This window comes from Trachypithecus francoisi, unplaced genomic scaffold, assembly GCF_009764315.1.
Source record: "Trachypithecus francoisi isolate TF-2019V2 unplaced genomic scaffold, Tfra_2.0 Lachesis_group1, whole genome shotgun sequence".
Taxonomy (NCBI): Eukaryota; Metazoa; Chordata; class Mammalia; order Primates; family Cercopithecidae; genus Trachypithecus; species Trachypithecus francoisi.
In genome coordinates this window covers 9,776,596-9,799,458 of record NW_022681454.1, presented here as the reverse complement: position 1 = coordinate 9,799,458, position 22,863 = coordinate 9,776,596, and the positions used below count along the sequence as shown (strand labels likewise).

Sequence of the window (22,863 nt, the reverse complement as noted above, 5' to 3'; positions counted from 1 at the left end):
AAAACTAAATTCCAGTATAAATGCCAACCTACAACTTCTCAGCTGTGCAAATGGGAGACTCACTTAACCTCATCAAATTTTCATTCCCCCATCTACCTTCCCCAGAGGATGGTTGGGTGCATTGGTCATAAAGCATTAGCACTCCCAGCACAAAAAGGACACCCAGTGCATGGCAACAATTGCGATAGATGGTGGAATAGGGAGAAAGCAGAGGCAGAGAGGAGGTGTTTGCCATGTGGACATCACTGTGAGGACTCAGAATAAGAACGTCCTTGTTCTAGGTTGAACTGTATTCCCAAAAAGATATGTTGAAATCTTAATTCCCAGGATCCTATGAATGTGGCCTTTTGTGGAAACAGATGTAATGAAGTAGCAATGAGGTCATTAGGGTGGGACTTGATCCAGTATGACTGGTGTCCTTATAAGAAACAGCCATAAGGACACAGACATACAGGGAAAACACATGTGAAGATGTGGGCAGAGATTGGAGTGATGTCTGTAAGTCAAGAGACACCAAGGTTTGTTGGCAACACTAGAAGCTAAAAGAAAGGCATGGAACAGAATCTCTCCTAAAGCCTTCAGGCAGAGAGAGCACAGCCCTGCCAAGACCTTGATTTCAGACTTCTGTTCTCTAGAACACTGAGAAAATACATTTCTATATTTAAAGCCCCACACTGTGGAACTTTGTGCCCGCATTGTGCCCCAAGAAACTAATATAGTAGTAAAGCATTAGTATGACTGGTGCACAGTTAGGGCTTGTCTCCTCTCTTTCCCCACCATCCCTCCCATCACATTTCCTATTGTTAGAGGCTGATTCCTCCTGTAAGCCTTAGATTTTGGTCCCTGGGTGTTATTTATTAATGGCATGACCATAGGCACAATGGCAGTGCCTATACCATGGCTCACCAACTGGTGTCCCTATGACATCTCTTCTTCAATCAGTCTCTTTAAAATCTAGATAACTGTCTCAAAATGTAAATGTGATTATTAATTCACTCTCCATCAAGCCCTTCCTAGGCTTTCCCATGTTTTTAAGATAAATACAAAAACCTTCTCACAGTCTGTATGGCCAGGCCATGCGCACCTGCCCCCCTCTGGTTTCCTACCACTTTCCTGTTAAGTCTTGGTCTTACAGCTACACAGTAGGAAGCATGGTGCAATTGAGGAGTCAAATGACCAGGTCTTGGCCCTTTCCACCTGAGACGTACTGTCAGAAATGGTCCTCACAACTTCCTTCTCCAAGTCAGTGTCCAGCACCATTCACCTCCTCAGTGGAGACTAGATCAGACCCTTGTTCATAGGCTTCTTAGCCATAAATGCCTTTCATAGAATTTATGCCAATTCATATTACATTTGTGATTCTTAAGGCCCTGTTGGACTATAAACTTGGACAAGAAAGGAACTAAATCAGTTTGCTCAGAATTGCATCCTCGATGATTAGCATAGTACCTGCCACATAAAAGGAACTCAATACTAAATATATATTGGATGGGTGGGTGGATGAGCTGATGAATGAATGGATAGGTGAACAGATGGATAGATGGATGGATGGGTGGACAGATAAATGGATGCATGGGATGGATGGACAGAAGAATGGGTGAATGATGGATGGATGGATGGATGGATGGATGGATGGATGGACAGATGACTGGATGGATGGAAGGATGGATGGATGGATGGATGGGTGGATGGATGGATAGATGTGGATGGATGGGTGAATGAGTGGACAGATGGATGGATGGGTTGGTGCATGAATGAATGTCTTAACCAAAATCACATAATTCCTTGGCTCAGGAAGTTGGGCATCTTCATTACTGAGGACTGGTAAGTGTAGAGCATCTTGAACCTGGGCCTGAAACCTGCTTTTCTTTGCCCTCTCAGGTTCCATGTTCCTACTGGGATGGGACTCTCTACAACCCCTATTGGCATTTCTGTTTTCCTAACTTCTGTCCTCTTGCCTGGCTTCAGATCCATTGGCCACCTTAACTTTGATGCCCTCTACTTTCTAATAATCTTCCTAACTGTGATTTTTGTGGATTAGCATAATTGACAATGAATATATATGGGTCCAAAGCCCAGATTTCTCAGTACACACCACATGGTTTTGGCTGAGTAACTTGTACTTCTTTAATCCTGTAAACAAGAATGTATACACTATTCACCTTTTAAATAGACTATTAGAGATTATGTGAAAAATTAGAAAAATTTAGTTTAAGAACACTTAAATAACTTTCTCAAGGTTAAAAAGTAAGAAAGTTTAAAAACCTAGATTTTTCAACTAAGTCCTGTATTTTTCTCCCTCTTGATCACAGTTCATAGTTTTTTGTTTTTTGTTTTTTTTTTAATTCAAGATATTTCCTATTGTTCTCCCAGGATTACGGCACACTCAGGCAAATGCATATTTGTTCCCAGTCTGAATTTAAGCTTTTCTTCTTTGCTGATGTTCAATTTAAATCCTCTGCTCCCACCTACTAAAAGAAAAAGAGGGAAAATAATGAAGAGATGTGGAACAAATGAAAAGAGATGTCATATCACAAGAAACCTTGATTACTCCACTTGAAATGCTGTGTTATTGCAGAATGTGTGCGCGAGCTTTGGAGAGAAGTATCCAAAAATTTAGCCAAGGTTAAATAATCAGTATGAATGTACCTGAGCCAAATAGATTATCACAATCTAAGATAAATTTTTCACAGGATGGAGAAAACTACTATAAAATTAAAATTAATGAGAATAATTTGACATTCATGTATTAGTTTAAATTAGCATGGATATGAAGAAAATGGCACATCCTTCTGGGGAAAGGCAAGTGCAAGGGACAATGTTGACTGATGCCTTCTACTTGTTTGGAAGCAATATCAACCCTGTTTTGGGTGCTCTTTGTGTGTAAACTTATGCTTTTCTTATGTCAAGCCCAAATTTCTTTTTATTTTATTTATTTATTTATTTATTTTATTTTATTTTATTTTTTTGAGACGGAGTCTCACTCTGTCACCCAGGCTGGAGTGCAGCAGCGGGATCTCAGCTCACTGTAAGCTCCACCTCCTGGGTTTACGCCATTCTCCGGCCTCAGTCTCCCAAGTAGCTGGGACTACAGGCGCCCACCACCACACCTGGCTAACTTTTTTGTATTTTTAGTAGAGACGGGGTTTCACCGTGTTAGCCACGATGGTCTCGATCTCCTGACCTCGTGATCCTCCCGCCTCGGCCTCCCAAAGTGCTGGGATTACAGGCGTAAGCCACTGCCCCCGGCCAAACCCAAGTTTCTTATATCTTCTCTATCTCATCCTTCCAGAGCTAGTCTTTTCATTTTTCCATTGTAGTCTTTTTGTTCTGCAGCAAAAATCAGTCTTGACTTAAAGCGGAAAACATGTAACCAGGAAGGCATATTTGAAAAAACATAGATTGAGAGTCAAGTGGACTTACGTTTGCATTCTGACTTAGTCTGGCTGGGAAACCCTTAGCCCTTCACTGTGTTTTTCAGTCTTAGTGTTCTTGCCTTTAGAATGATGATAAGAAGACTCTAACACACACCTGTTGGAAGGGTTTGGTGCAATTTAATGCGATGAAACAGTGTTTGATTGACACAGTGTGCTCCTCAACTGTGTGCTCCATAACTGCAGGTCTTGGCTGCAAGCAGTGGAAGATGACTCTGTATGCTTAAACAGAGAAAAGTTATTTAAAAAAGATATTGGCAGCTCACTTAGTTTGGAGGAAGGCTGGAAATTAAACTCCTGTGTAGATTTCCAGCAATGCCCCAAACAAAGCCTGATGAGAAATCACTGCTGCCCATAAAGGATTTCAGGAACCTGCCCTGCTGCCTCCAGCCTTGTCACTTCTGCCCACAAAGCCCACCTGGCCACCTCCAGCTTTTTAAGAAACCCAGGAGGTGTCCTCACTAGAAGTGAGACTTGGAAACCCTTACATCCTGCCCTGGGTAGGGACCATCCTGATGTTCCTCGATACTGCTCATCTGATTATCACAGCAAAACACACCTGTCTCTAGTCACTTAATTTCTTCCATGACTGGGAATAAAACATCAGACCAAAGCATCATTCAGTGCATTCTCACCCACATTTTTATTTGTTTACTGTCTGCCTGAGCCCCACCCGCCCCACACACACTGCCCCAACATTAGACTTACATTTGTTTTTTGTGTGTGTCTTTTTTTTTTCCTTTTTTGTGGAGAATGGGGTCTCACTATATTGCCCAGGTGTGGCTCGAGCTCCTGGGCTTAAGTTATCCCCTACCTCTGCCTCCCTAAGAGCTGGAATTACAGGCGTGAGCTACTGTGCCCAGTCCAACACTAGACTTAAGCTTCATGAGGGTAGGGCCAATTTGTTTATTATAGTATCATCTATGCCTGGAATAGGGACAAGCAAGGGTTTCCCATAAGTATTTCATGAATAAATGAATGTCCTGGGAGCCCTTTCCTTTAGAGAGATGAGTAGAGCAGGACCTTGGAATTCTTAACCTCCACAGAAAACCAAGGTATCGAGGGGGATGGAATGGAGAAAAGAAAGGAAGGAAAGGAAAGGAAAGGAGAGAAAAGAAAGGAAAGGAAGGAAGGAAGGAAAAAGAAAGGAAGGAAGGAAGGAGGGAGGGAAGGAAGGAAGGAAGAAAGGAGGGAAGGAGGGAGGGAAGGAAGGAAGGAGGGAAAGAAGGAAGGAGGGAGGGAAGGAAGGAAGGAGGGAAAGAAGGAAGGAAGGAGGGAGGAAGGGAGGGAAGGAAGGAAGGAAGGAGGGAGGGAGGGAGGGAGGGAGGGAAGGAAGGAAGAAAGGAGGGAAGGAGGGAGGGAGGGAGGGAAGAAGGGAAGGAAGGAGGGGGAAGGAAGGAAGGAAGGAGGGAGGAAGGAGGGAGGGAGGGAAGAAGGAAGGAGGAGGGAAGGAAGGAAGAAGAAGGAAGGAGGGAGGGAGGGAGGGAGGGAGGAAGGAGGAAGGAAGAAGGAGGGAGGGAGGAAGGAAGGAAGGAGGGAAGGAAGGAGGGAAGGAAGGAAGGAGTGAAGGAAGGAAGGAGGGAGGGAGGGAGGAAGAAGAAAGGAAGGAAGGAGAGAAGGAAGGAAGGAGGGAAGGAAGGAAGGAGGGAAGGAAGGAAGGAGGGAAGGAAGGAGGGAATGAAGGAAGGAAGGAAGAAGAAAGGAAGGAAGGAGGGAAGGAAGGAGGGAGGGAGGAAGAAGAAAGGAAGGAAGGACAGAAGGAAGGAGGGAAGGAAGGAAGGAGGGAAGGAAGGAGGGAAGGAAGGAAGAAGAAAGGAAGCAAGGATGGAAGGAAGGAGGGAAGGAAGGAAGGAAGGAAGGAAGGAAGGAAGGAGAACAGAAAGAAAGAAAAGCATCTGTGCTCTAGAAGTAATGACAGGACTTGGCTGACAATGTAGTACCATCATACCTTGTCAATTACAAATCCTGCCTTGTCAATTACAGAGGTACTCTTGGCTTGCCTGCCAAGGCTCTCCCTGAAGCTGCTTGTCGGCATTTTTCGCTCATCAACCCACATGGCCCAAAGTCTCCTTGTAGAGGAGACTCCTATACAGATAAAAGAAACAAGTGCTACCTAGGTGCATTGTTCACAATAGCAAAGACTTGGAACCAACCCAAATGCCCATCAATGATAGACTGGATAAAGGAAATGTGCTACATATACACCATGGAATACAATGCAGCCATAAAAAAGGATGAGCTCATGTCCTTTGCAGGGACATTCATGAAGCTGGAAACTCTCATTTTCAGCAAACTAACACAGGAACAGAAAACCAAACACTGCATATTCTCACTTATAAGTGGAGTCGAATGGTGAGAACACATGGACACAGGGAGGGGAACATCACACACTGGGGCCTGTCAGGGGTCAGGGGCTGAGGAAGGGATAGCATTAGAAGAACTACCTAATGTAGATGACGGGTTGGTGGGTGCAGCAAACCACCATGGCACGTGTATACCTATGTAACAAACCTGCACATTCTGCACACGTATCCCAGGACTTAAAGTATAATAATAATAAAAAGAAAAAATAAAATAAACAAAAAAAACAAGTGCTGAGGAAACCCACAGCACCCATCTACCGTAATTCCTCTAGTTATTTCCTCATCAATAGCAGTCTAGGTCCAGGGATCTCTAGACATTTGAGTAAAATCAACAGACGGCATCAAATAACAATTAGAATTCACTTTGGGCTCTTACCATAAGCATGACAACATCTAAGCTCATTATACCTACCACCTTGCTAAACCCTTTAACCCTCACAAAACTCTATGAGGAAGGTACAACGGTTTTATCGATAAGGAAGCAGAAACACAGAGAGGTTAAGTAACATTTCAAAGTCCCAGAGGTAGTGGGAGCCAGAGCCAGGATTCAAACTTAAGCCACATCATCACAGAGCTTCAGAACATGAGGAAAAAAAGATAGATTAGAAAATAGGGCCACACTTTGTTTTATTTCCCTATTCTCCTTCCAAATGATACCAGCAAAAGATTTATTAAGCTATTGCATCCCCAGAACAAGGGCAGGCTGCCACAAAGACCAGAAAGAGAGACAGAGAAAGAATCCACTAAGAAGATTAATTCTTGGAGATTAAAATTATCATTGCCAACTTTAAAAAATGCATGGAATGGTTGAAGATTATGATTCAGCAATATAAACTGAAACAGTTATGAGACATAATTGTAAAATGCAGCTTGAAATTTTTGACTAAGATATTTATACCCCCAACCCTTTGATCCAATGATTGTGCCTTCAGGAGGTGTCTTACAGAGGCGAAACATCTTGTGCACCAAGCAGGTTTTGGGGTGTCATAAAGCCTCACTGGCAATACCTTAAAACCTGGAAACTTTTTAAATGCCCATTACTCAGCATATAATGCCATTATTTTTAATAGCAAAAAACACAGTTACTTTTGTACCAACCTAATAAATTATATTTATCTTTATTATGGAATACTGTTCGTATATTTTGTTTTGTTTTGTTTTAAGGTAAGCACAAATATATGTACTGATATGGAAACATATTTATTATATATTAAGTTTTTAACAATCAAGCTTCTATATTTCTATTATATAAAGCCTGATATTGAGCATACAGTTGTCCCTATATATCTCTAGAAGATTGGTTCCAAGATCCTCTCCCTTCCACCTGCAGATACCAAAATCTATGCCTGGACACTCAAGTCCCTTATATAAAATAGCATAGTATTTGCACATAAACTATGTGCATCTCCCATGTACTTTAAATTATCTCTCAGCCGGGCACTGTGGCTCATGCCTGTAATCCCAGCACTTTAGGAGGCCGAGGCAGGTGGATCACGAGGTCAGGAGTTCAAGACCAGCCTGGCCAACATAGTGAAACCCCCTCTCTACTAAAAATACAAAAAAAAAAAAAAAATTAGCCAGGCATGGTGGCGGGTACCTGTAGCACCAGCTACTTGGGAGGCCGAGGCAGGAGAATCGCTTGAACCTGGGAGGTAGAGGTTGCAGTGAGCTGAGATCCCGCCATTGCACTCCAGCTTGGGTGACAGAATGAGAACTCATCTCAAAAAAAAAAAAAATTATCTCTCAACTATTTATAATACCTAATACAATGTAGAAGCTGTGTCAAGAGTTGTTATACTGTATCATTTCTTAAATGTATGTTATTTTTAATTGTTGTATTGTTATTTTTTCCAAATATTTTGAACTGTGGTTGGTTGACTCTGCAGTTGGTTGAATCTCCACATACAAAACCCCAGATACAGGGGGGCGACTAGGTGAATGTACCTGTGTGTTGAACTGGATCTGGAAAGATGTTTATGAGCTGTGAATAATAGGACTTAAACATGGCAATAACAGCAAACATAGGCAGAGAAGAGCCACACTCTGCTCCCATACTTGGATTTGTCTTCAAAGAGCATGTACAACTTTTGTAATTTAAAAAAAAAAAAAAAAATTTCAGCAGGGCCTGGTGTCTCATGCCTGTAATCCCAGCACCTTGGGAGGCTGAGGTGGGTGGATCACCTGAGGTTAGGAGTTCAAGACCAGCCTGGCCAACATGGTGAAACTCCATCTCTACTATAATACAAAAATTAGCCTGGTGTGGTGGCAGGTGCCTGTAATCCCAGCTACTCGGGAAGCTGAGCAAATCGCTTGAACCCAGGAGACGGTGGTTGCAGTGAGCCAAGATCGCGCCACTGCCCTCCAGCCTGGGTGGCTGAGCAAGACTTTTCTAAAATCTCAAAGGCCTGCAGAGCTCAGAGGGAAGAAAGTGAGATCCCATACAGCCTCTGCTACTAAATGGCAACGTGGCTATGTGCATTCCATTTCCCTTTCAGAGCTTCCATTTCCTCATCTGTAAAATAAACAGAGTATCTGAGAGCCCAAACTGGTGAGCAGAGACCCACATACACAGAGAGAGACCCCAAAATGTGTCCTTGCTTATTCATAGGTTACATTGAGGAAGAATGCCAGCATCTCTCCTAAATGGAATTCTTACAAAATCTCTTTTCTCTCTCCATGAGCAATGAATTAGATTTTTTCTTGATTTCTCTTAAAATCCCTGTGCTGTTTTATGCTTCTCCTGCCTACTTCTGAGGAGATCATCCTGTCTTCTCTGTCATGGACTGCACTGTTCTTCTCTGTATCCAGGAAAAATTTAACATTTAAACAGACTGGATTTTTTTTTTTTTTCAAATATAGGCACAACTGACAGGAAAAGGCCTGGGAGCCTAAATGAGGGTGTTCACTGCATAGATATTTATCCACCTCCAGTTTCAGTTGCTTTTCTGCATATTCTCAATCCTCTGTAACAAATAAGATTTGCTTCTAAACAAAGAAGAAAAACAAAAGAACCCATATACTTGCAAACAAACACTCCCACTCCCATGGAAACATCCATCTTTTGCATTTCAACTCGGCTTCAGCCTACAAATGCGACGTCTCCCAGATCTTCAAACTTTATAAAGAAAAGGTTGGCCTCGAACAGTTAGCTCCTGTAAATAAATGACTTTCCCATGAGTGAGAGCAGCACAGGCATTTCCAGGAACCCAAGCTGAAATGCTCTAAGGTTGAGTGCAGCTCAACCACTCAGGGAACGTTTATAAAAGGGGACCCTCAGCCCATGGAAAGGGGCTGGACTAAGAGCAAGGGCTCATGCGTTTAAAACTGAAACTGGACTTAATCGATGGCCAAATCCAGACCAGGCCCCTGACTTCACTGTGAGCACATGAAAATTCTGTAACCCCTCAGAGCTTGTTTTCGATTCCTGGGGCTGTATTAATGTAAGTAAGAAAATCTGAGCAGCTTGGAAAAACGGAAATTTATTCTCTCACCCTTTAGGGGGCCAGAAGCCAGATATTGAGGTGTCAGTGGGACTGGTTCCTTTTGGAAGCTCTGAGAATCTGATCCAAGGCATCCGCCTGGCTTCTGGTGCTGCCAGCAGTCCTTGGCGCTCCCCGGCTTGTAGACACATTGTTCCAGTCTCTGCCTCTGTGTTTATGTAACAGTCCCCTTGTGTGTCTCTGTGTGTCTTCTCCTCTTCTTATAAGGACACCTGTCATTAGATTGAGGCTCATCTTATTCCAGAGTATAACGTCCTCTTAATCTGACTGCATCTGAAAAGATCCTATTTTCAGAGAGCTCCAGTCCTTATCTCTAACCTACACTGAGGTGTTTGTTATGAGAGTAAATGAAACAAAATCATTGACTGCATGGGCCGTGACATGTGGGTGTTCATATATGAGAACAATAATAATGATTGTTTTAGCATTCAGGCTCCAAATACACATGGTGAAAATGTGGAGGTCCTTTTATCACAAAAAGATGTTTCAAGTTTCCATAATGAGATAAGCCCCAAGTTAGGAACCAGGGGCACGCAGACAATAGAAGATGCAGCCAAAGGAGGGGAAGGAGCCGACCTGAGCATTGGCTATTGAGGGACTCATCCCCTCCAGGGTTCAATTTGAGGAAAAGATTGAGATTCACATTTGATTTTGTTTGTTTGTCTGTTTGTTTGTTTGTTTGTTTGTTTGTTTTTTATACTTTTAGTTCTAGGGTACATGTGCACAATGTGCAGGTTTGTTACATAAGTATACATGTGCCATGTTGGTGTGCTGCACCCATTAACTCGTCATTTATATTAGGTATATCTCCTAATGCTATCCCTCCCCCTTACTCCCTCCCCACAATAAGACCCAGTGTGTGATGCTCCCCTTCCTGTGTCCAAGTGATCTCATTGTTCAATTCCCACCTATGAGTGAGAACATGCGGTATTTGGTTTTCTGTTCTTGTGATAGTTTGCTGAGAATGATGGTTTCCAGCTGTATCCAGGTCCCTACAAAGGACACGAACCCATCCTTTGAAAGGAAACAGCACAGATTTCTCAGGGAGATGCAGCATTTTGCAACCAGAAGTGTCCTTGAGACCCAAGACTCTGGGAATTTGCAGAATCCTTGGGGAAGGCTTCCAAATCCAGCCAGCCTTCTCTGGACCTTGAGGGTCACAGGACCACCACGAACAGCCAGGTGACAGAGCGAAACGGCTGTTGCACAGGAGGAGCACAGAGAGGGACACATTCCCCTTTTGCCAAGGGAGAAACTGCAGTCTCTCAAAGGATGCGCTTGGTGAGAAACATAGACTCTCACCAGCCCAGTATCTAAACACGGCTCTCTGGAATGCAGCAGCCCTTCTCGAGTGGTATAAGTTACTCCTTTTTCCGTGGGCCACCATGCAGACCCCTGACCCCGAGTGACCTTCCCAGGCAGGACTCTGGTCCACATCATTCTCCTTTGCAAGGGCGAGTTCACAGAACTTCTTAAGGGCTCTAAACACAGACTCACAAACCAAAGACTACAGTTTTCAGAACCAAACTGTCAGTGAGAAGATGAGAGCCAAACAAGGAAACAGCCCACAAGGGCTCTGAGTAATAACAGTGATTCTCCAAAGCAATGCCTGTGTGCACATGCACTCTCACGCCCAGGGAGCGCCCCAGCCCACCTCACGCCAACTCACAGAAACTGAAATACCAAGCAAGAAAATAAGAGAGAGAGGAAAAGAATAAGAGGAGCTGCACAGAATCACGATTTAACACACCACTCTTCCCAAAAGAGACTGGAGAGAGACGCATGAACAGAAAGCTGCTTCTAACGAAGGGAAGAAAACAGGGCAGAGTGGGAGAACCTGGAGCAAAGCAAAGGACCCCCAGGTAGAGCCCAGTTACTCTTAGTATCGTCCTCTCCCATTTTAGGTCAGGCAACTACTGTGCAAGAAATTTTAGGTCAAATGTTACCGTAACACGTGCACGTGCGCACACTCACAGAAACTCAACTTGAGTCAGAAAACAAACCAACATGATTGGAATCCAATCTCTGCCACTTGCTGGTTTTGAGACTTTGGGTCAAATCCTTAACCTCTTGCTGTCACCACGTTCTGTGGTATAAAATGGAATTCATATAACCATGTTCCAGAATTACCATGGCCATTATGTGAGATAGTTTAGGTAAAGTTCAGGAAACATAGTAGTTACAAATAAATATACCAATAATAAAAATCAACATAAAAGTAATAAAATCCATTGTTCAGAATTATTTTGGTTAAATTTTTATTATTATCATTATTATTTTTTTTGAGACAGAGTCTTGCTCTGTCACCCAGGCTGGAGTACAGTGCTGTGATCTCAGCCTACTGCAACTTCTGCCTCCCAGGTTCAAGTGATTCTCCTGCCTCAGCCTCCCGAGTAACTGGGACTACAGGCACTTGCCACCACGCCCAGCTAAGTTTTGTATTTTTAGTAGAGGCGGGGTTTCGCCATGTTGGCCAGGCTGGTCTCGAACTCCTGACATCAGGTGATCCACCTGCCTCAGCCTCCTGAAGTGCTGGGATTACAGGCATGAGCCACACACCTGGCCTAAATTTCTAAATAGGAAGTTGAGCAGATGAACGCTGGGGCTGTGTGTCAGGAGTTGATGTGGAAGTAAAGGAGCAGCAGGTGCAATATTGAAGAAACCAAATAACCTGGGTCCTGGTGCCCAGCCCTACTGTGTATTGTGAATGCTGGGCGAGTTACTTAACCTCTCTGTACCTCAGTTCCTCCATCTGTACCTGGAGAAAGGGTTGCAGTGCAAGTGTATTTTAAACATGTTAACACTGACCACTTAGAACAGTGCAGGAAACATAGTAACCATTACAAGACTGTTAGCTACTCTCTTTATGACACTCTCGATGATTTATTTGTAATTCAACTTAATTTATAATAACTCAATAAATGATTTATTATTTGGACTCCAGTGGGCTCTACAGAAATAAGCATGATATTCAGATAATCTTCAGAGTCTCTGTCTATAAAAGAGTTGGTTGAATGTATTATACTTGTTTCATTTATCGAATGTAGCATTTCCCGTGCACTAACTAATGCAGAAAAATATCAGCATATTCCTTTATAGCCTTAGAAGACTGTTTTCTGACTTTGGAAAAATGTAAGATAAAACTCATGAAGTATTAAGGTACCTAGTCACTTAGATATACCCTATATTTTGTTTCATAAGTTTTATTAAATATGTTCTATATGCCAGATACCAAGCTGGGTGCTGAGTGTGGGGACACAGATATTTCACAGCCAGTGACTCACCTCTGGAAACCTACCCATTTATTGAACAGTCTATGTAACTTTACAATATCAGATGAAGTCTGCCCAAACCTAGGTAAGTTTCAATTGTTAAGAAGTTCAACCTTGAGCTGAACACAATTTTAATTAGGAAAACTAAAAAGTACTTTATTCAAAGTGAGTTCCAGTTCAGCATCCCATTTCTCCCTTTTTTAAGAATTTAATGAAGTTTCCCAAGTGTCAGTGTCTCTTCTCTCTGAAGGTAACTTATACGTCAATTTATCCCTAGTTACCTTGCAACATTAGTGGACACTTTTCCTCCATATGTCCCTAAGTTACATTTTGAACTTGGAGAGGAGAAATCTGACCATTCATTGGCACCTTTCTTGAACCTCATCACACACATAGTATCTGGTTTTATGATGAAATAACCCAGTCTTATAAATCTGTCAAGAGAATAAGTTAGATTTTTTTAAGAGTAGATGATACTTTCTTCAAATAAATCTGATTCATGGAGAGTTTTGATGTTCCTTTAGAAAATATTTTTAAAAAGCATGTTTTTTGGTAACAGCCCCACCCTCATGAGAGGCTGAAGAACATACTTAAAACACAAGACATAATCAAATAAGGGCACAGGATCAATATAGAAGTGAGTTTAAATCCCAGCCCTTTAATGGAATCAAATCCAATATCAGGGAGGAGATTACGTTTCTCTAGTGTTTCAAGGGCTGTCCTACGACCTGAATCAGTGTGTCATTGCCGGGACAGGACAGCGGCATGGGGACACTGAACCACCCTCTGTCTTGAGCATGTCACTTGACCTCTTTGAGCTACTCATTCTTTGCATTTCTGAACCCCCCCCAAAAAATGTCTATTAAGAAGGTGAAATGAGCTCTTTAAATGTCAGCACCCATCCTTCCCAAAACAGAGCAGATCAAAACAAAACACTTTTCATTCTGCACCTGGCCTTTAGGCTAAAAACGACTATTTCCCCCAGCTCCGGCCCCTTGGTTGGTGATGCTGAGTACACAAGCAAATGTGCTTTGGCAAGACAGGATGTTTTTTCAGCTGAAATGGTGGTGGTTCAATTAGCTTAGCAGTTTGCAGAGAAGATTCATTCAAAACACTGAAAAGCAAACATTGGCAAAATGGAAAGTTATTTCCCAGCTTGCTCTGGAGGTATTTTAAACACTGAAGATCAACAGAAAAAGAGCTATGAGAAAGCTTCTTGGTCCAACAGAGGTAGAAGTAGCTTCAGATTGAATGAATTCATGTAGAAGCGAGGGCATCTCCCATATCGATTTTGTGTTGTATGTTCTTGTTTACCAAGATTCAAGGTTGTGGGCACTGAGTATTCCCTCATTATTGTCTGTTTTTCCACTTATTACTCATCTAATTCTTCCTTTCTTTATAATCAATTGTTTATTCTAGCTTTTCCCTCTCTACTAGACCCTGATCCAACTGAAGGCATAAACCTTACTCAGATCCCAAGATAGTGAAGAGCAGGTTAGTAGGTACTTAGAAGAAAACAGGAATTCAAAGTTTATGGGTGAGTCAAGGACTGACCAACAAACTCAGCCATTGTGGTGTGACTGGGCTGGAGTCACAAAAATCTGGGGTTTAGCCCTCATTTTAAGACAGTGAAAAGTCACTGGTTATCCCTGAACCTCTGTTTTTCACCTAGGAAATAAGAATTATGTCCCTAGTTCTGAAGCTATTTTCAGAACTGAAGTGAAGTACAGCATGTTAAGAGTTGGACACTTGATTATTACTGGTGTTCCTTCTTCTCTGATAATCAGGCGGTAGGCATGGGCATCAAAGAAAGTCAAAGACAAAAAGATAAAAATTCGAAGAGATATCTACTAAACACCCACTATGTTTGGGTCCTTGTGTACACATTGTCTTCACTTCTTAGTGGTGGTCTGTTGGTCTTTCTAATATTTGACACCACTAACCTCTCTTTTCTTGAAGTATCTTCTCTCTGTTGGTCTTGCTGGCTTCAGTTCTTCTGTTCTAAAACCTGATCTTCCAGGATACAACTGGAGTGAGGCAGGCCAGGTGCCTGGGGCTGACTCTTGGATTCATGCAGGGCCGACCTTGCACATGTATGAACCCAAGAGTGAGTGTCTCATTAAGCATTCTGTCCTGTATGCTTCCCTACCTCACCTTTGTGCCTATCCTTTGCGCTGTCTCTTCCTTCTTGTATTTGATTCCTAGGGCTGCCCTAAAAATTACCACAAACTGGATGAATTCCAGTGACAACAAAAAATTTATTCTAGCAAAGCTCCAGAGGTCAGAAGTTCAAGATTAAGGTGTCACAGGGCCTCACTCCCTCCAAAGGCTCTAAAGAAGACTCTGTTTCTTGCTTCTTATAGTTTCTGGTACTATTGGTGTTTGTTAGGTTTTGGTTTGGTTTGGTTTGGTTTGGTTTTTTTTCTTTTTTTTCTTTTTTTTGAGATGAAGTTTCACTCTTGTCACCCAGGCTGGAGTGCAATGGCGCAATCTCAGCTCACTGCAACCTCCACCTCCCAGGTTCAAGCAATTCTCCTGCCTCAGTCTCCTGAGTAGCTGGGATTACAGGTGCCCACCATCATGCCTGGCTAATTTTTGTATTATTAGTAGAGATCGGGTTCCTCCACATTGGCAAGGCTGGTCTCGAACTCCTGACCTCAGGTGATCTGTCTGCCTCAGCCTCCCAAAGTGCTGGGATTACAGGCATGAGTCACCATACCCGGTGTTCCTTAACTACGGTTACATCACTTCAGTCACTGCCTCTGTCTTCACACCATCTTCTCCTCTTTATCTGTCCATCTTTCCTCTTTTATCTCTTATTAAAAAAATTTGCCATTGGTTTTAGTGCTCACCTGGATAATCCAGATGACCTTATCTTGAGAATATTGAGCTTTTTAATTATACCTACAAAGCTCCTTTGTCCCAATAAGGTCACATTCACAGGTTTTAGAGATTAGGATATGCTCATACATTTCTGAAGGCCACCTACAGTTCCCTTCCTCCCCTCTAGTCTTCCTCTTAGATCCCTTTTCTGGATTTTTTGCTCTATCCACAAAGAAATGTCACCATCATCCATGTTTTGGGTAAGAGCTAAAACAGGAAATCTAGTTGAGATGCAGAATGTTTATATTTTGACAGATTAAATCAATGTGCAAAAATCACAAGCATTCTTATACACCAGTGACAGACAAACAGAGAGCCAAATCATGAATGAACTCCCATTCACAATAGCTTCAAAGTGAATAAAATACCTAGGAATCCAACTTAGAAGGGATGTAAAGGACCTCTTCAAGGAGAACTACAAAACACTGCTCAGTGAAATAAAAGAGGGCACAAACAAATGGAAGAACATACCATGCTCATGGATAGGAAGAATCAATATCGTGAAAATGGCCATACTGCCCAAGGTTATTTATAGATTCAATGCCATCCCCATCAAGCTACCAATGAGTTTCTTCACAGAATTGGAAAAAACTGCTTTAAAGTTCATATGGAACCAAAAAAGAGCCCGCATTGCTAAGACAATCCTAAGTCAAAAGAACAAAGCTGGAGGCATCACTCTACCTGACTTCAAACTACACTACAAGGCTACAGTAACCAAAACAGCATGGTACTGGTACCAAAACACAGATATAGACCAATGGAACAGAACAGAGCCCTTAGAAATAATACCACACATCTATAGCCATCTGATCTCTGACAAACCTGACAAAAACAAGAAATGGGGAAAGGATTCCCTATTTAATAAATGGTGCTGGGAAAATTGCCTAGCCATAAGTCGAAAGCTGAAATTAGATCCTTTCCTTACTCCTTATACGAAAATTAATTCAAGATGGATTAGAGACTTAAATGTTAGACCTAAAACCATAAAAACCCTAGAAGAAAACCTAGGTAATACCATTCAGGACATAGGCATGGGCAAGGACTTCATGTCTAAAACACCAAAAGCAATGGCAACAAAAGCCAAAATCGACAAATGGGATCTAATTAAACTAAAGAGCTTCTGCACAGCAAAAGAAACCACCATCAGACTGCACAGGCAACCTACAGAATGGGAGAAAATTTTTGCAATCTACTCATCTGACAAAGGGCTAATATCCAGAACCTAGAAAGAACTCAATCAAATTTACAAGAAAAAAACAAACAACCCCATCAAAAAGTGGGCAAAGAATATGAACAGACACTTCTCAAAAGAAGACATTCACACAACCAACAGACACATGAAAAAATGCTCATCTTCACTGGCCATCAGAGAAATGCAAATCAAAACCACAATGAGATACCATCTCACACCAGTTAGAATGGCAATCATTAAAAATTCAGGAAACAACAGGTGCTGGAGAGGATGTGGAGAAATAGGAACACTTTTACACTGTTGGTGGGACTGTAAACTAGTTCAAACACTGTGGAAAACAGTGTGGCGATTCATCAAGGATCTAGAACTAGAAATACCATTTGACTCAGCCATCCCATTACTGGGGATATACCCAAAAGATTACAAGTCATGCTGCTATAAAGATACATACACACGTATGTTTATTGCGGCACTATTCACAATAGCAAAGACTTGGAATCAACCCAAATATCTATCAGTTACAGACTGGATTAAGAAAATGTGGCACATGTACAGCATGGAATATTCTGCAGCCATAAAAAAGGGTGAGTTCATGTCCTTTGTAGGGACATGGGTGCAGCTGGAAACCATCATTCTCAGCAAACTATCGCAAGAACAGAAAACCAAATACCACATGTTCTCACTCATAGGTGGGAATTGAACAATGAGATCACTTGGACACAGGAAGGGGAGCACCACACACTGGGTCTTATTGTGGGGAGGGGGTAAGGGGGAGGGATAGCATTAGGATGATATACCTAATGTAAATGACAAGTTAATGGGTGCAGCACACCAACATGGCACATGTACATATATGTAACAAACCTGCACGTTGTGCACATGTACCCTATAATTTAAAGTATAATAAAAAAAATTCACAGAACTTTATGATTCTCATTTATAACATTCATCAAAATTGTAATTAATTAATTTTGAGACTATAAGCTCAGTGAGGACAGGAACTGCAGCCTCTTCAAGGCATTAGCTCTAATTCTGTGTTTCACTGATGTGCAGGAAATGTTCCTTGAATATATGGGTGGAGGACTGGAAGGGTCATAAACCCCAATTACCTTCCTTCTTAAGGGATGGTCTGGGATTTACACTCACCTGCTGGGTGTAGGAGGACAACAGCATCCTAGAATAAGAATTGAACTAGAAATCAAAATAATCATATTTAGATCTTGTTTCCAAGTCCTAGTTTTTGCATCTGAAAATTGGGAAATTAATTCCTGTCCTAGAATTCCCAAACTCCATTATTATTATGGGTGCATGCACCCGACGGCATTGGTTCTTGCTGGAAATATGCTTTGTGGGCAAGGGGAGGAACTTAGGAAATGTACAAATATGCCTGTTTAATGAACCTGTGCCAGATTGTTTTGCACATATCTAGAAGCTTGAATTTCCCCTCCTGCTACCTTTCACAGGGATGTTTACCAGTAGGCACTGGATAAAGGGAGCTGGGTAGCCAGGGACACCATGCTTGGAGCCCTGAAACCAGGAGCCAAAGCCACTTTTCTCTGCAACCAGTCTTCTTCCTCCTTCCTTGCTTTCCAGTAGTGTGTGTAATATTAGCACATGGTGAGATGCAATTAAAATGTGTGTCATGGAGCGTGAGTATCTTTACATTCTAATTACAGGTTAATAGAATGGACCCAGAGAGATTGCCTAATTAATCTTGGAAAGAGGTGTGTATATTTAATGATCTTTCAATAAAGGAGCTATGCTTCCTCCAAGAGGACTGGAATGAAAGGAAGTTAAATTCAGGTAGGGGATTTATTTATGAGTGAATACATACCATCAACATTAAGCTCATGGAAAAGTAGAGTCTACCAAGTAAGTGTATGTTCAACTGAATTCATGGCAGCTGATATTGTAAAAGTATTAAGGTATTAAAGTCACCTACATGATAAAACAAATATATAATGACTTTTTACAACATGGATTGGATTAACTTTACCAGATTGTGATAAATATATTTTATTAATGGCCTTTTTTTTTTTTTAAGACAGGGTCTCAGTCTGTTTCCCAGACTGGAGTGCAGTGACACAATCATGGCTCACTGCAGCTGCAAACTTTTGGGCTCAAGAGATCCTCCCACCTCACCTCTGGAGAAGCTGGAACTACAGGGGATCCCCACCATGCCCAGATATATAGATATATAGATATATAGATATACCTTAGCACAACCTCGGCCTACCAGTGTTGTGATTACAGGTGTGAGTCGCTGTGCCCAGTCAATGATCATAATTTTTTAACCTCCAAGTATCTGTACCCTTTGCCATATACTGCTTTAACCATCCTCACTAAAAAAGCAGAAACTATTTCCTCAGCCCAGGAATACAGATGAGCCAAGTGATTTGCTTTGGCCATGAGATATGAAAAAAATGTAACACAAATGGAGGCCTAAAAGTGTACTTGCACAGAGATACTGTGCTTTTGCACTTCTGCTTTCAGGACAAGAACATGCTGGGTCTTCAAGCCTCCAAGGATGAGAAACAGGTGGAATAGACTCATAGTAGCCAGAGCTTGCCTAGGTCAGCCAAGAAGCAGTTGACCCCTGGACTTGAGTGAGTCCAGCTCAGATAATCAGTACTGCTTTGATCCCAGATGTATGAGCAATAATTAACACTTATTATGGTTTGGCTGTTTTTTGCTTTGCAGTACCACTGTGGTCATAAATAACTAATATGTAAAATCATAGGTTTGCTGTGAGGACTAAACAGACTGTATGTGAGCATGTGTAACTCACCAGTTAGTATTCTCAGAGATGTCAATGAATGTCAGGTATCGTTGCAATTATTAACATAGCTCCAGGTTGTTTTCCATGAAGGCATCTTAGGGAATTTGGCTCACAATGCTCTTTTCTTCTTTGTTCTGCTCCTTCCTTTTGGCCCATGGCATGAAATAAACTCTCAATTTCTAGTCATTTATGGTAAAGGGGGCAGGAGACTACATTTAGACTCACCATTTGAACTTCTACTGGAGATTTCAAATCAACAAATTCCATAGATTATTTACAGTTCCTCATAGAAGGGCTCATCATTAATTCAACAAACGTTCGTTGAGCCAATATTAGGTTTTAACATACTGTAGGCATAGAAGTAAACAGAATAGATAGAGTTCCTGCCCTCTTGGAGCAAACATTGGTTTGATATACGGATGATCCTACTTAGTCATTCATGTATTTCTCAATGTATTCATTAACCCAGTAAATATTGTTGATCACCAATTAGTACTGGGACAGCAGTAAGTATCCTTCCCAGTTTCTAAATAGAAACTTAAAGAAATTCAGATTTTTTTAACGTAAAACTTCCAGATTCTGAAATGTTGGCAGCAAATTGAAAAAAAGAAGCTTTGTGTGGGTCAAACTAAAAAATCAAGGGCCACCATTTGAGATACCACTTTGTAGCTTGCATTGAAATTATCCGTTTGAATTTTATCTCTTCTTTTAGATTATGAATTCAATAGAGATGAGATCACTGGATTCACCTTGGTGTCTCCCAGGTATTCTGTGCTGTGCTTTCAAGTAGGAAGTGTCTGTAAATCCTTATGAAATGATTGGTGAGACTCAGTCTCTGCATTCAAGGAATTACAAAGTTATCACAGGTAGATAAGACCGTTCACAAATAACAATTATGTGTTAATAACAATGGTATAGACAACAACTGCCTTCAATTATTAAACACCTAATATGTCCTGGGCACTGTATTAAACCTGAAAATATGCTGACTAATTTAATCATCCCTGCAATTCTACAAAATGCTTTAACTCTACTGTCACCTGAGTATCTCTAAATGATCTTGTCTTCTGGCTATTGGCCCTGAACGTTTACATTTAAAATGGCTTCAACTTCATTCTCCATAAAGGAGAGAACCAACTCTCTGCCATTTGGAAATAAATCTCCATAGATCATGGAGACTTCATTGCAATTCCCTTCTTGCTCTTGCATCCTTCCCTCCTCTGCTGGATTCTGAACCTCCCTGTTTCATCTTCCATAGTTAATTTATTCTCATGCAACTCAAACATTGTGACAACCCCTTTGCCCTTGGTTCTCCAAAACAACTACAAAAGCAATGCTTTTCAGAGTTTCCTGAAGATTTCGGATTGGCAGATAAGGATGTCACTGAACGTATCATAAAATGATATTTCTAAAAAATAAATTCAGACATACTATTCTTAAAGTTTCTTGTTTGCATAATATTGGAGAAATGTCACTGGTTACTTCTTATTCCTGCTATCTTTGTACAAAGTTGCTCAAGGACTCCCTGCCTCAAAACTACCTCTAGTATCTTGAGTTCTGTCACTTCTACCATATCATTTCCACTAAGACTTCCAGTGTCTCCAGTTGCCCCAGGGAACTCACTTGTGTTCATAGAGTGGAATAATTAATATTATTTAAAAGTTTATATTACTCAAAAAATTTTATAAATTTAATGCAATCCCTATCAAAATTCCAATCACATATCTCACAGAAATGGAAAAAGAAACTAAAATTCGTGTGGAACTAAAACAACCCTGAATAACCAAGGCAATCTTGATCAAAAAGAACAAAAATAGCTGGAATCATCACACTATCTAACTGCAAAATATACTACAAAGTTATTGTAACCCAAACAGCAAGACACTGGTATTAAAAGCAGACACATAGGCCAGGTGCAGTGGCTCACACCTGTAATCCTAGTACTTTGGGAGGCCAAGGCAGGTGAGTCACCTGAGGTAAGGAGTTCGAGATCAGCCTGACCAACATGGTGAAACCCCATGTCTACTAAAAATACAAAAATTAGCTTGTGTGGTGGCATGTTCCTATAGTCCTAACTACTCTCAGGAGGCTGAGTCAAGAGAATCGCTGGAACCCAGGAGGCAGAGGCTGCAGTGAGCTGAGATCATGCCACTGCACTCCAGTCTGGGAGACAGAGCAAGCCTCCATTTCAAAAGGAAAGGAAAGGAAAGGAAAGGAAAAAGGAAAGGAAAGGAAAGAAAGGAAAGGAAAGGAGAGGAGAGGAGAGGAGAGGAGAGGAGAGGAGAGGAGAGGAGAGGAGAGGAGAGGAGAGTGGAGGGCAGGGGAGGGGAAGGAGGGGAGGGGAGGGGAGTGGAGGGGAGGGGAGATGGGAAGGGAAGGGAAGGGAAGGGAAGAGAAGAGAAGGGAAGGGAAGGGAAGGGAAGGAAGGGAAGGGAAGGGAAGGGAAGGGAAGGGAAGGGAAGGAAGAGAAGAGAAGAGAAGAGAAGAGAAGAGAAGAGAAGAGAAGGGAAGAGAAGAGAAGGGAAGAGAAGCAGGCAGATACATAGACCAATGGAACAGAACAGAGAGCCTAGAAATAAATTCACAGATTTATAATGAAGTGACTTTTGATAAAGGTGCTAGGAACACAGAATGGGAAAACACAGTCTCTTCAGTAAGTGGTGCTGAGAGAGCTGTATATTCACAATCAGAAGACTAAAATTAGACCCTTATCTCATTCCATATACAAAAATCCACTCAAAATGGACTAAAGACTTAAACATAAGACCTGAAACTGTAAAATTACTAGGCAAAAAAAAAAAAAAATAGAGAAATTGCTTCATAATATTGCTCTAGGCAATGACATATATTTTGGATGTGACCCCAAAAGCACCAGCAACAAAAGCAAAAATAGGCAAATGTGATTATGTCAAACTAAAATCTTCTGCACAGCAAAGAAATCAATCAACAGAGTGAAGAGACAACCTAAGAAATAGGAAAAAATATCTGCAAATCCTATTAAGTTCTTAGAAGGGGTCATCTGTTGTGATGGTTGTTTTTATGTGTCAACTTGGCTAAGCCATGATTCCTGACTTTTTGATCAAACACAAGACTGAATGTCACTGTAAAGGTATTTTTAAGAGGTGATTAACATTTAAATCAGGAGGCTCTGAGTGAGGTAAATGACCCTCCAGAGTATGGATGGGCCTCATCCAGTTAATAGAATGCCTTATGAAAGAGAAGACTGAAGTCCCTAATGAGGAAGGGGTTCTGCCTCTGGACTGCCTTTGGATTCAAGACTGAAACATCAACTCTCGCTAGAATTTCCAGTAGGGAATAGTGACAATTTTGGACTTCTCAGCTCCTATAATTGCATAAGCCAATTTTTAAAAACATATCTCTTTATATATTTGTGTGTGTGTGCATCCTATTATTTCAGTTTCCCTGGAGAACCTTGACGA

The 22,863-nt window shown here is 41.5% G+C and overlaps 1 long non-coding RNA gene across 2 annotated transcripts in view; it reads right to left on the bottom strand.

The window, feature by feature from the left end:
* Positions 1-2,291: 2,291 nt before the first annotated feature.
* Positions 2,292-22,863, bottom strand: part of LOC117085143 — a 49,397-nt gene continuing 28,825 nt past the window's right edge. For both annotated transcript variants that reach the window (XR_004437809.1, XR_004437812.1), the window contains exons 5-7: positions 9,289-9,509; positions 3,532-3,656; positions 2,292-2,471 (exon numbers count right to left, since the gene is read on the bottom strand). This is a non-coding gene — a long non-coding RNA (uncharacterized LOC117085143). The remainder of the gene's footprint in view (positions 2,472-3,531; positions 3,657-9,288; positions 9,510-22,863) is intronic.